Below are 10,408 nucleotides of genomic sequence, written 5' to 3'. Positions count from 1 at the left end.
GATTTAAGTGTTAGACGATGAAACTAATCTTAGCCATTCAATTGATGAGCCCGGTATACGATGGGTCGACAGGTATACGATGCGAGCGAACCAGCAGATCGGCGCTTGCCCTCGCTCGACGCTACAAAATGGTTGCTCGGCATCAGGTATGTATTTCCATTTTAGTTTGTCCGCAGAACGGTCCCAGCGGGGAGGAGATTTGCCAAATGGGCCGTGCTTGCAAATGTTTGGTTCACAATCCTTTGGATCATAGTGTTCCTGCACTGATCCCCATTGATTATTTCATCTGAATCCCTGGTTTTCTTATGAAATTCATAGCCATTGCTTTTAGGGATAATTTCTGAACCCCATCCTTCTTCTACAATTAGAGATTCTGTGATTTCACCTGTGCTTCCCATGTCTTCACCTCTGATTCTGCAATAATCGATAGTGGGGTTTCAAGATATTTGAATCTATCGCCCATTGCCTGTGTTTATATCATATAAGCGTAATATTTTTTTTTGTTGTTGTTTTGTGTGGAGTGTAAGTTAAAGAATTGGGTTTTTTTTTGTTGCATGGTTGCACACCTTGCACACTGCTCTTCTAAGATCAGAAGTCGAGATTTAACGACACAGAATACATTGCTTCACGTTATGGTTATGTAAAAGTTCATGGATTTAGATGTCAGCTCAACATCAATGAACTGAAGTGAAGCTGGTGCAAGCTAACCCATAGCCTCAGAGTTAGCCAACATGTGATATACTTTCGTTGATGATATATTCTGACTCTCAGAACATACCCAGTCTGCTACAGGACGCATGAGATGATTCCAGGAGGTCTCGGTCAGCCTTAAAAGGGCTTGGATTATCACCACTAGATGCCTTGGACTGTCACAGGTCCACTTCTGGACTTCGGTCTGCCGCAGGATGGCTACAGGAATTGCGATCTGTTACAAAATGGTTACTCGGCATCAGGGTATGTATTTCCATTTTAGTTTGTAATTTCTAATTACAAGAAAACATGAGAATGATACACAGGAACTAGAGTATCAAATATACTTGGTTCTCCACCAAGAAAAGCAACTTTGAACTGCAGGGGAATACCCAACTTGGTGTTGTATGATACTTGATAGTTGCAAAATGACTTGAATTATTATATTTTCCAACTATACACCACCTCGATACACCAAATTTGTCTATTATATATGTGGACACTCGATGCACTAAACTGGATTATGTCTTTATGTTCAGTGTACCCTTTTTAATCGATGTGGGACAGATACTTATTTTGTGGTTTCTTGGAAGAGTTTCTACAATTCCACATTAGTTGTGAAGACTAGTCGATGGTAAAATATAAGATTCAATATACTATGATCCTTCGGCCAACTTGTCATCCCAAGAGGTATTATGAGGTGTTCATGCCTGCTTTCCCTCTCCTCGATTGTGCTTGGAATTCCTTATCTTGTGGCATCCTTGTAGATGAAAGGCCTTCTCTCTGATTGTGCTTGGGATTTCTCATCTGATGGTGTATTGGTAGATGAGAAAGTAAATATATTATATATGGCAATACACAGGAATTCCTAATAAAAGAGAGTCAATATATGTCAATACAAAGGATCCGAAATTGTTATGATCAAACTTCAAGTACTTGCAGCCTCGTTGGTTTGTTGTTTTTACGCTGTTAATAACAAAGTATGGCAGTTGACTTAAGTGTTCTTCACATTCTGAAGTATTTAATCTGATGACATGTTCATGTCACTAATCTTAGCTTTTCTGTTGTGGCACACTGTAAATCGTTTCTGCCTTTGTATATTGTTTAAATTTCACATCTTTTTAATGCATAATGCCCTGTGTAATCGGGTTCATTGAGAAGAAAGCATACGCCCATAATTTTTAGTGTTATTTCATTCACTTGGAAGAGTACTAATTGATATAGTGGGTCATTGATGAGATGCCATTGTTTTTTTCATTTTCCTATTTAAGTAATAAGTTGTGGAAGGCTCCATTCGTAAACCATTTTTAAATCAGAAAGTAAAGTTATCCTATGCAGAACTTCGTTATATGGAAATTTTCATCAACAGAACAATACGAAAGAATATTATTTTTGATAATGTGTTGTAATGATAGTCTATTATGTGGACATGTGCTTTACTGGAGCTCCTGTTCTATTGAGATCATGAGGCAATATGCGTACACTGGTTGATCTTTTGTTTGAAAACAATGTCTTTTCCTTGGTGGCTACGAGGGTTGCTTCTTATTGGTTCAGTTCTTGAGATGCACTGACCCACCTTGTAGTGTAAGTGTTGCCCTTTTGCATTTTACATATTTGCACTAAACGTGAATAGTCTGAATGTATGTCTATTTTTCTACTTTGAGTATCCAATCAGATTATGATATCAATACTTGAAAATTGTGGAAGACTATCTTCTGCGTTTGGTTTGTCTATTGTGTGTCCTTTGACTGTATTTGGAATTTGTGAACGAATATATTGTGCATTGGCTCCAATGAGTAGAGCTTTGATGAAATAATGTCTCTTATGTTCATTAATTTCAGTTTGTATATTCAAATCTCAGACAGCTTACATGCCACATAGTTTCAATTTCAAGATTTTCCTTCTATTGATTCTCGTTTCATTGAAGATGTTTGTTTGTTATTGATTCTCGTTTCATTGAAGATGTTTGTTTGTTATTTTATATTATATTGAAAAAAAAAAAATGCTAATTTTAATGCTTAAAAAATCAAGGCCAATATGTATTTATATTAATTTATTTTCACAGAAAGCGAACAGAGAAGAAAATGGATCTGGAGCCTAAGATATGTCAACTTGAAGAGTGAAATTTCTGAAATAAAGAGTGAAATTTCTGAAATAAAGAGTGAAACGGAGCCAACCTTGGATGATGGAGAAAATTGTCAGGCTTCAGGTTCCTTAATCACATCTCTTCAATGTACTGAATGCATTCATGTTTTTTTCTCTCTATGAGAGCTGGAAAAGGTTTCCTTGAAGCGGACTGAAGCTTGGGGTATCTTTCTGTTTGAATATCTATCACATGACATATGATTTTGTCCAGAGACTAGTGAACATAAGTTTCTGCTTATCTCAAAGACATATTCTATCTGTTTCTTCATAGAGTCATGAGTTTCTGCTTATCTCAAAGACATATTCTATCTGTTTCTTCATAGAGTCATGAAAGCAGGATGAGGTAAAAAGTTCGAAGTATTGTGCCTTGTGCCTCTTCCAATAACACTAATTCCTCATACAGGAAATGATTTCCTGATGCTTCTCTCTTTCAACAGATCACAAAAATAACTCTTGATTTCCAGCTTAAGCAAGGAGCGCAATGCATTTCAGGTTCATCCTCGAAATCCTCAAATTCACCCATCAAAGTAATCATGTTCAAGATACCTTTAATGGCATTATTCACTTTCATAAACTAAACCCTTCCCTCAGCAAAATTATAAAAATGTCGAGGCAATGCATCCAACTGTGGCTACCTATTGAAAAATGTTAAGTTTCTGCTTATCTTAAAGACAGAGTCTATCTGTTTCTTGGATTTTCCCATAGTTTTCCTTGGTAGCATAGTGGATATATTCATAGTGAATTCTGGTCATGATTTCTTAAGATATGTGATATTTCATAGTTAAATGCCTTGTAGTAGTATTTTATAGGAAGTTGGTCAGTTAAGAAAGGAGTGAAATTTCTGAAATAAGAGTGAAACGGAGCCAACCTTGGATGATGGAGAAAATTGTCAGGCTTCAGGTTCCTTAATCACATCTCTTCAATGTACTGAATGCATTCATGTTTTTTTCTCTCTATGAGAGCTGGAAAAGGTTTCCTTGAAGCGGACTGAAGCTTGGGGTATCTTTTTGTTTGAATATCTATCACATGACGCATGATTTTGTCCAGATACTAGTAAACATAAGTTTCTGCTTATCTCAAAGACATATTCTATCTGTTTCTTCATAGAGTCATGAAAGCAGGATGAGGTAAAAAGTTCGAAGTATTGTGCGTTGTGCCTCTTCCAATAACACTAATTCCTCATACAGGAAATGATTTCATGATGCTTCTCTCTTTCAACAGCTCACAAAAATAACTCTTGAATTTCCAGCTTAAGCAAGGAGCGCAATGCATTTCAGGTTCATCCTCGAAATCCTCAAGTTCACCCATCAAAGTAATCATGTTCAAGATACCTTTAATGGCATCCATCACTTTCATAAACTAAACCCTTCCCTCAGCAGAATTATAAAAATGTCGAGGCAATGCATCCAACTGTGGCTACCTATTGAAAAATGTTAAGTTTCTGCTTATCTTAAAGACAGAGTCTATCTGTTTCTTGAAAAGAGTCATGAAAGCAGGATGAGGTAAAAACTTCGAAAGTGTTATGCCCTGTGCCTCTTCAGAAAACACTAATTCCTTGTACAGAAATCATTTTCCAGATTTATTAATGAAGAAAGAACAAAGAGTTTCTCACAGGTATTCCAATTGCCATCCATTTTACAAAAATGAGATAATATGGAAGCAATTTTCGCCTATACATGGCCTTCTAAACAGGCACGAAGAGTTAAAAACCATAAACGAGCGTCATCAAAAAATTACATTTAAACCCCCGTAGACCCAAACCCACAAACTCCCCTGAAAGTGGAATCCAAATCCTCCACTTCCAGAACCTGCGAGGTGAGAATTTTCTCAATAATTAACTGAGCAATATGATCTCCAGCCTTAATCTCAAAACCCTGATCAAAGTGATTGAAGAGAACAACACTCACTGGACCACGGTAATCTGCATCTATGACACCAACACCAACGTCTATCGTGTGCTTCCAAGCAAAGCCCGAACCTAGGAGTTATACGAGCATATGTGCTTTCAGGTATGGCAATGGACAAGTCTATTGGTACCGGGGCCTTCCCTCGGGCGGGCACCACACAAGAAGTCGCACTAGATAGATCATACCCAATGACCAAAGAAGAACTTATAGACGGCAGAATAGCATTAGGCGAAAGATTCTTTACATGCAACACTGGCTCAGAGGCAACTTTCACGCCCTTTTTATTAAAATATGTAGCGTTCCCACTTAGCTCCATGCCCCCTGGGTAGCCTGTCCAATAATTCTTTTACTGCTCTTTCTTTGTCATCTTTAACTTAAGATTACATGTAGGGTGAACATTATACTATTCCAGGGACCCAAATCCTCCCCTTCCGGAACCTGCAGGGTGAGAATTTTCTCAATAATTAACTGAGCAATATGATCTCTAGCCTTAATCTCAAAACCCTGATCAAAGTGATTGAAGAGAACAACACTCAGTGGACCACGGTAATCTGCATCTATGACACCAGCACCAACGTCTATCGAGTGCTTCCAAGCAAAGCCCGAACCTAGGAGTTATACGAGCATATGTGCTCTCAGGTATGGCAATGGACAAATCTATTGGTACCAGGGCCTTCCCTCGGGCAAGCACCACACAAGAAGTCGCACTAGATAGATCATACCCCGTGACCAAAGAAGAACTTTTAGACGGCAGAATAGCATTAGGCGAAAGATTCTTTACATGCAACACTGGCTCAGATGCAACACTGGCTCAGAAGCAACTTTCACGCCCTTTTTATTAAAATATGTAGCGTTCCCACTCAGCTCCATGCCCCCTGGGTAGCCTATCCAATAATTCTTTTACTGCTCTTTCTCTGTCATTTTTAACTTAAGATTACATGTAGGGTAAACATTCTACTGTTCCAGGGACCCAAATCCTCCACTTCCAGAACCTGCGGGGTGAGAATTTTCTCAATAATTAACTGAGCAATATGATCTCCAACCTTAATCTCAAAACCCTGATCAAAGTGATTGAAGAGAACAACACTCACTGGACCACGGTAATCTGCATCTATGACACCAGCACCAACGTCTATCGAGTGCTTCCAAGCAAAGCCCAAACCTAGGAGTTATACGAGCATATGTGCTTTCAGGTATGGAAATGGACAAATCTATTGGTACCAGGGCCTTCCCTCGGACAGGCACCACACAAGAAGTCGCACTAGATAGATCATACCCAGCGACCAAAGAAGAACTTCTAGATGGCAGAATAGCATTAGGCGAAAGATTCTTTACATGCAACACTGGCTCAGAGGCAACTTTCACGCCCTTTTTATTAAAATATGTAGCGTTCCCACTCAGCTCCATGCCCCCTGGGTAGCCTATCCAATAATTCTTTTACTGCACTTTCTCTGTCATCTTTAACTTAAGTTTACATGTAGGGTGAACATTCTACTGTTCCAGGGACCCAAAAATATATTTCTATTGTTCTTCGTGGTAAATAACACATGTTCTCTGATGCATATTCACTATATTCAGTCTCTATAAATCAACAATGAGTATATCTTTGAAGGTAGTTGGTAATACCAATTGCACATGTCCTTTGATGCATATTCACTATATTCATCCTGTATAAATCAACAATGTGTTTGCTTTTCATATAAGCAAATTCATCATGCATAAATCAACTCCTCTGATGCATATTCACTATATTCATCCTGTATAAATCAACAATGTGTTTGCTTTTCATATAAGCAAATTCATCATGCATAAATCAACTCCTCTGGACTTTCATAGGTTGTGGGATGGTCATGGAGGAAACCAATCGAGACCCATCACAGTTGTTGAAACCCGTCATGGCCGGTATGAGTGAGTTTAGGAAAAGTATTGTATCATGGTCAAATAAAAACAGGGCAATTGTTGTACCATATGTAAAGAATTACTTCACTGAGTGACTTCGGTGAGCACGATGACCTCCCATCGGAGAGTCTGGCATACCATTTTGATGGTTATGTTTTTATAACCAATTTATTATTAATGGGGTTTAACATATTTTTTTTAACATAATCAATTTATTTTAATAAATATAATATATGTTTTAAATATATCTGGATGTTTATTTATTTTTGCAAAATGACTTGAATTATTATATTTTCCAACTATACACCACCTCGATACACCAAATTTGTCTATTATATATGTGGACACTCGATGCACTAAACTGGATTATGTCTTTTTGTTCAGTGTACCCTTTTTAATCGATGTGGGACAGATACTTATTTTGTGGTTTCTTGGAAGAGTTTCTACAATTCCACATTAGTTGTGAAGATTAGTCGATGGTAAAATATAAGATTCAATATACTATGATCCTTCGGCCAACTTGTCATCCCAAGAGGTATTATGAGGTGTTCATGCCTGCTTTCCCTCTCCTCGATTGTGCTTGGAATTCCTTATCTTGTGGCATCCTTGTAGATGAAAGGCCTTCTCTCTGATTGTGCTTGGGATTCCTCATCTGATGGTGTATTGGTAGATGAGAAAGTAAATATATTATATATGGCAATACACAGGAATTCCTAATAAAAGAGAGTCAATATATGTCAATACAAAGGATCCGAAATTGTTATGATCAAACTTCAAGTACTTGCAGCCTCGTTGGTTTGTTGTTTTTATGTTGTTATTAACAAAGTATGGCAGTTGACTTATGTGTTCTTCACATTCTGAAGTATTTAATCTGATGACATGTTCATGTCACTAATCTTAGCTTTTCTGTTGTGGCACACTGTAAATCATTTATGGCTTTGTATATTGTTTAAATTTCACATCTTTTTAATGCATAATGCCCTGTGTAATCGGGTTCATTGAGAAGAAAGCATACGCCCATAATTTTTAGTGTTATTTCATTCACTTGGCAGAGTACAAATTGATATAGTGGGTCATTGATGAGATGCCATTGTTTTTTTCATTTTCCTATTTAAGTAATAAGTTGTGGAAGGCTCCATTCATAAACCATTTTTAAATCAGAAAGTAAAGTTATCCTATGCAGAACTTCGTTATATGGAATTTTCATCAACAGAACAATACGAAAGAATATTATTTTTGATAATGTGTTGTAATGATAGTCTATTATGTGGACATGTGCTTTACTGGAGCTCCTATTCTATTGAGATCATGAGGCAATATGCATACATTGGTTGATCTTTTGTTTGAAAACAATGTCTTTTCCTTGGTGGCTACGAGAGTTGCTTCTTATTGGTTCAGTTCTTGAGATGCACTGACCCACCTTGTAGTGTAAGTGTTGCCCTTTTGCATTTTACATATTTGCACTCAACGTGAATAGTCTGAATGTATGTCTATTTTTCTACTTTGATTGAGTATCCAATCAGATTATGATATTAATACTTGAAAATTGTGGAAGACTATCTTTTGCGTTTGGTCTGTCTATTGTGTGTCCTTTGACTGTATTTGGAATTTGTGAACGAATATATTGTGCATTGGCTCCAATGAGTAGAGCTTTGACGAAATAATGTCTCTTATGTTCATTAATTTCAGTTTGTATATTCAAATCTCAGACAACGTACATGCCACATAGTTTCAATTTCAAGATTTTCCTTCTATTGATTCTCGTTTCATTGAAGATGTTTGTTTGTTATTTTATATTATATTGAAAAAAACTAAATGCTAATTTTAATGCTTAAAAAATCAAGGCCAATATGTATTTATATTAATTTATTTTCACAGAGAAGTTGCAAGTGGGTTAATGTAATGGTTAGAAATTCACAAATTGCCTCTGGAGCTCCCAAGTCACCATGACATCATGGTTGCTGAAGGAGCACATAGTTACATCTGAGCATTTTTCTTTACTGACTCAACTCAAAAACAGACATATTAGAGCACAGTTCTTACAATTCCTCTACTAATTACAGCAACCATCACTTTGACAGTGGACTGTTTGCCCCTCCTGCTTATCAGTCTTCTTTTATACATTAGGTAGGTATGGTACTTATCTTACCATGGTCAAGCAAGTTGTGAAAGGTATATGATTTATAACATATCATTCGTGAACAAAAGATTTATCAAGCCAGAAATTGGTTTTGGTGTGCAAGTCCCTCGCTAATGTCATAGTCTCAATAGTCACTATATTAACTGAGTCTCATAGACACGTCAGCATTCACACTGGATTTGACACCTTCAAACCTTACTATACTTCAATTCGTTCTATTATTATAATAAAGTATTGTTGTGTGTGCTATTCAATTTTTTTTCTGGTAAAAATAGTACTGGAGTACATTCCCTACATTGCAATTTCATACTGACCTCCCATCGTGGTGTTGTCCTTTCAACCTAAATATGGACAAGATTTAGCCCTTTTATTGCTTCCACCGACAGTGTGTGAAACCATCTAATTTCGACCTAACTCAACATAAATCTGAGGGCCATATCTGCACTTCACGTGTACTGCTTGTACTCCCATATTTCGGTTCCTTTCTCCTTCTCTATCAATCTCATTTCGATAAATTATAAATTACAGACATTCATTGACTCCCTTTCAGAAAGGGTTTCCCCTGCATATTGAGCTCACATGAATAAATGAGACAAAGCAGGCTCGACTGGGGTGACCTTGCAACACATTCATAGGACTAATGGAGAAATCAAGAGTTTAGAGTAATGTGGACGTGTTCCCAGGTCGCCCCAGTGGAAACCTCCTCTGCTACTGCTGCTTTAATGGTGTCCTTTGCTTCTCTTCACTTCTTATCTCACAGCCAATATACTCAAAGGTAAGGACAGATACTATAACTGCAAGCAAGAAAGAAACAGAATCTGCAACAAGCAACAATTTGGCCTTTTCAATTTTGTTTTAATCCCATCTGCCTGGCTAAGCATTAGACTTCCTTTGTGCAGTGCCATCGTTGCTCTGAGTGGTCTCAAACATTTCCAAAAGCCATTTTATGCAAAAGCTGTTTTATGCGTCCTATTTACTTTTCCAGCTATTGTATGATTGTTGCTATGGTTCGAAATTAATTTCTACATTAATTCTTTATCAAAGTATTCTTTTGTTGTATTTGTGTTCTTCAATTTATGCCTTACAGCGTTTTCTTTGCAACATCTGGTGCAAATGCTAGTTACATTCTTCAACACTATGATCATTAATTAACCAAGCATGAACACATAGTTTCTCATACTATATAAGGGAATTAATGTATATATATTGGATAATTGTAATCCTCTAAACTAGTTGAGCTATTATATTCATAAGTCATTTCTTTCAAATAAGCGATCCTAAATACACAGTTCTTCATATCAAGTTGGAAATAAATATTAAGCAGAGCAGTCCAACCATCCATTAAAATCATAGATGCACAGGATCTCATACTAGTCATAAACATAGCACTGAAATTTTTTTTCATGATTCCAGTACAAAAATTTCATATGCTCATATATATATATATATATATATCTAACAAAATTTGGTAATTAGATGAGGGACTTCCACTCATGATCCAACCATATGCCACACACACGACATATTTCTTATAGTTCACCACCACTTAGTTGGATCTAATGTTTGAGGATATGATTTCTATGGAATTTTAACCAAATGCATGGTTAGAAACTTAAATTATGGAGCC

General features: G+C 36.8%; 1 pseudogene; it reads right to left on the bottom strand.

The window, feature by feature from the left end:
• Positions 1 to 4,069: 4,069 nt before the first annotated feature.
• LOC149167540 (uncharacterized) lies at positions 4,070 to 6,149 on the bottom strand (annotated as a pseudogene).
• Positions 6,150 to 10,408: the final 4,259 nt, after the last annotated feature.

This window comes from Pinus tabuliformis, chromosome 5_1 (assembly GCF_031772625.1).
Source record: "Pinus tabuliformis cultivar Carrire ecotype Pingquan chromosome 5_1, CPIR1, whole genome shotgun sequence".
NCBI classification, from domain to species: domain Eukaryota; kingdom Viridiplantae; phylum Streptophyta; class Pinopsida; order Pinales; family Pinaceae; genus Pinus; species Pinus tabuliformis.
Note: the sequence above shows the minus strand (reverse complement) of the source record. Positions and strands in the feature narration are given on the sequence as shown.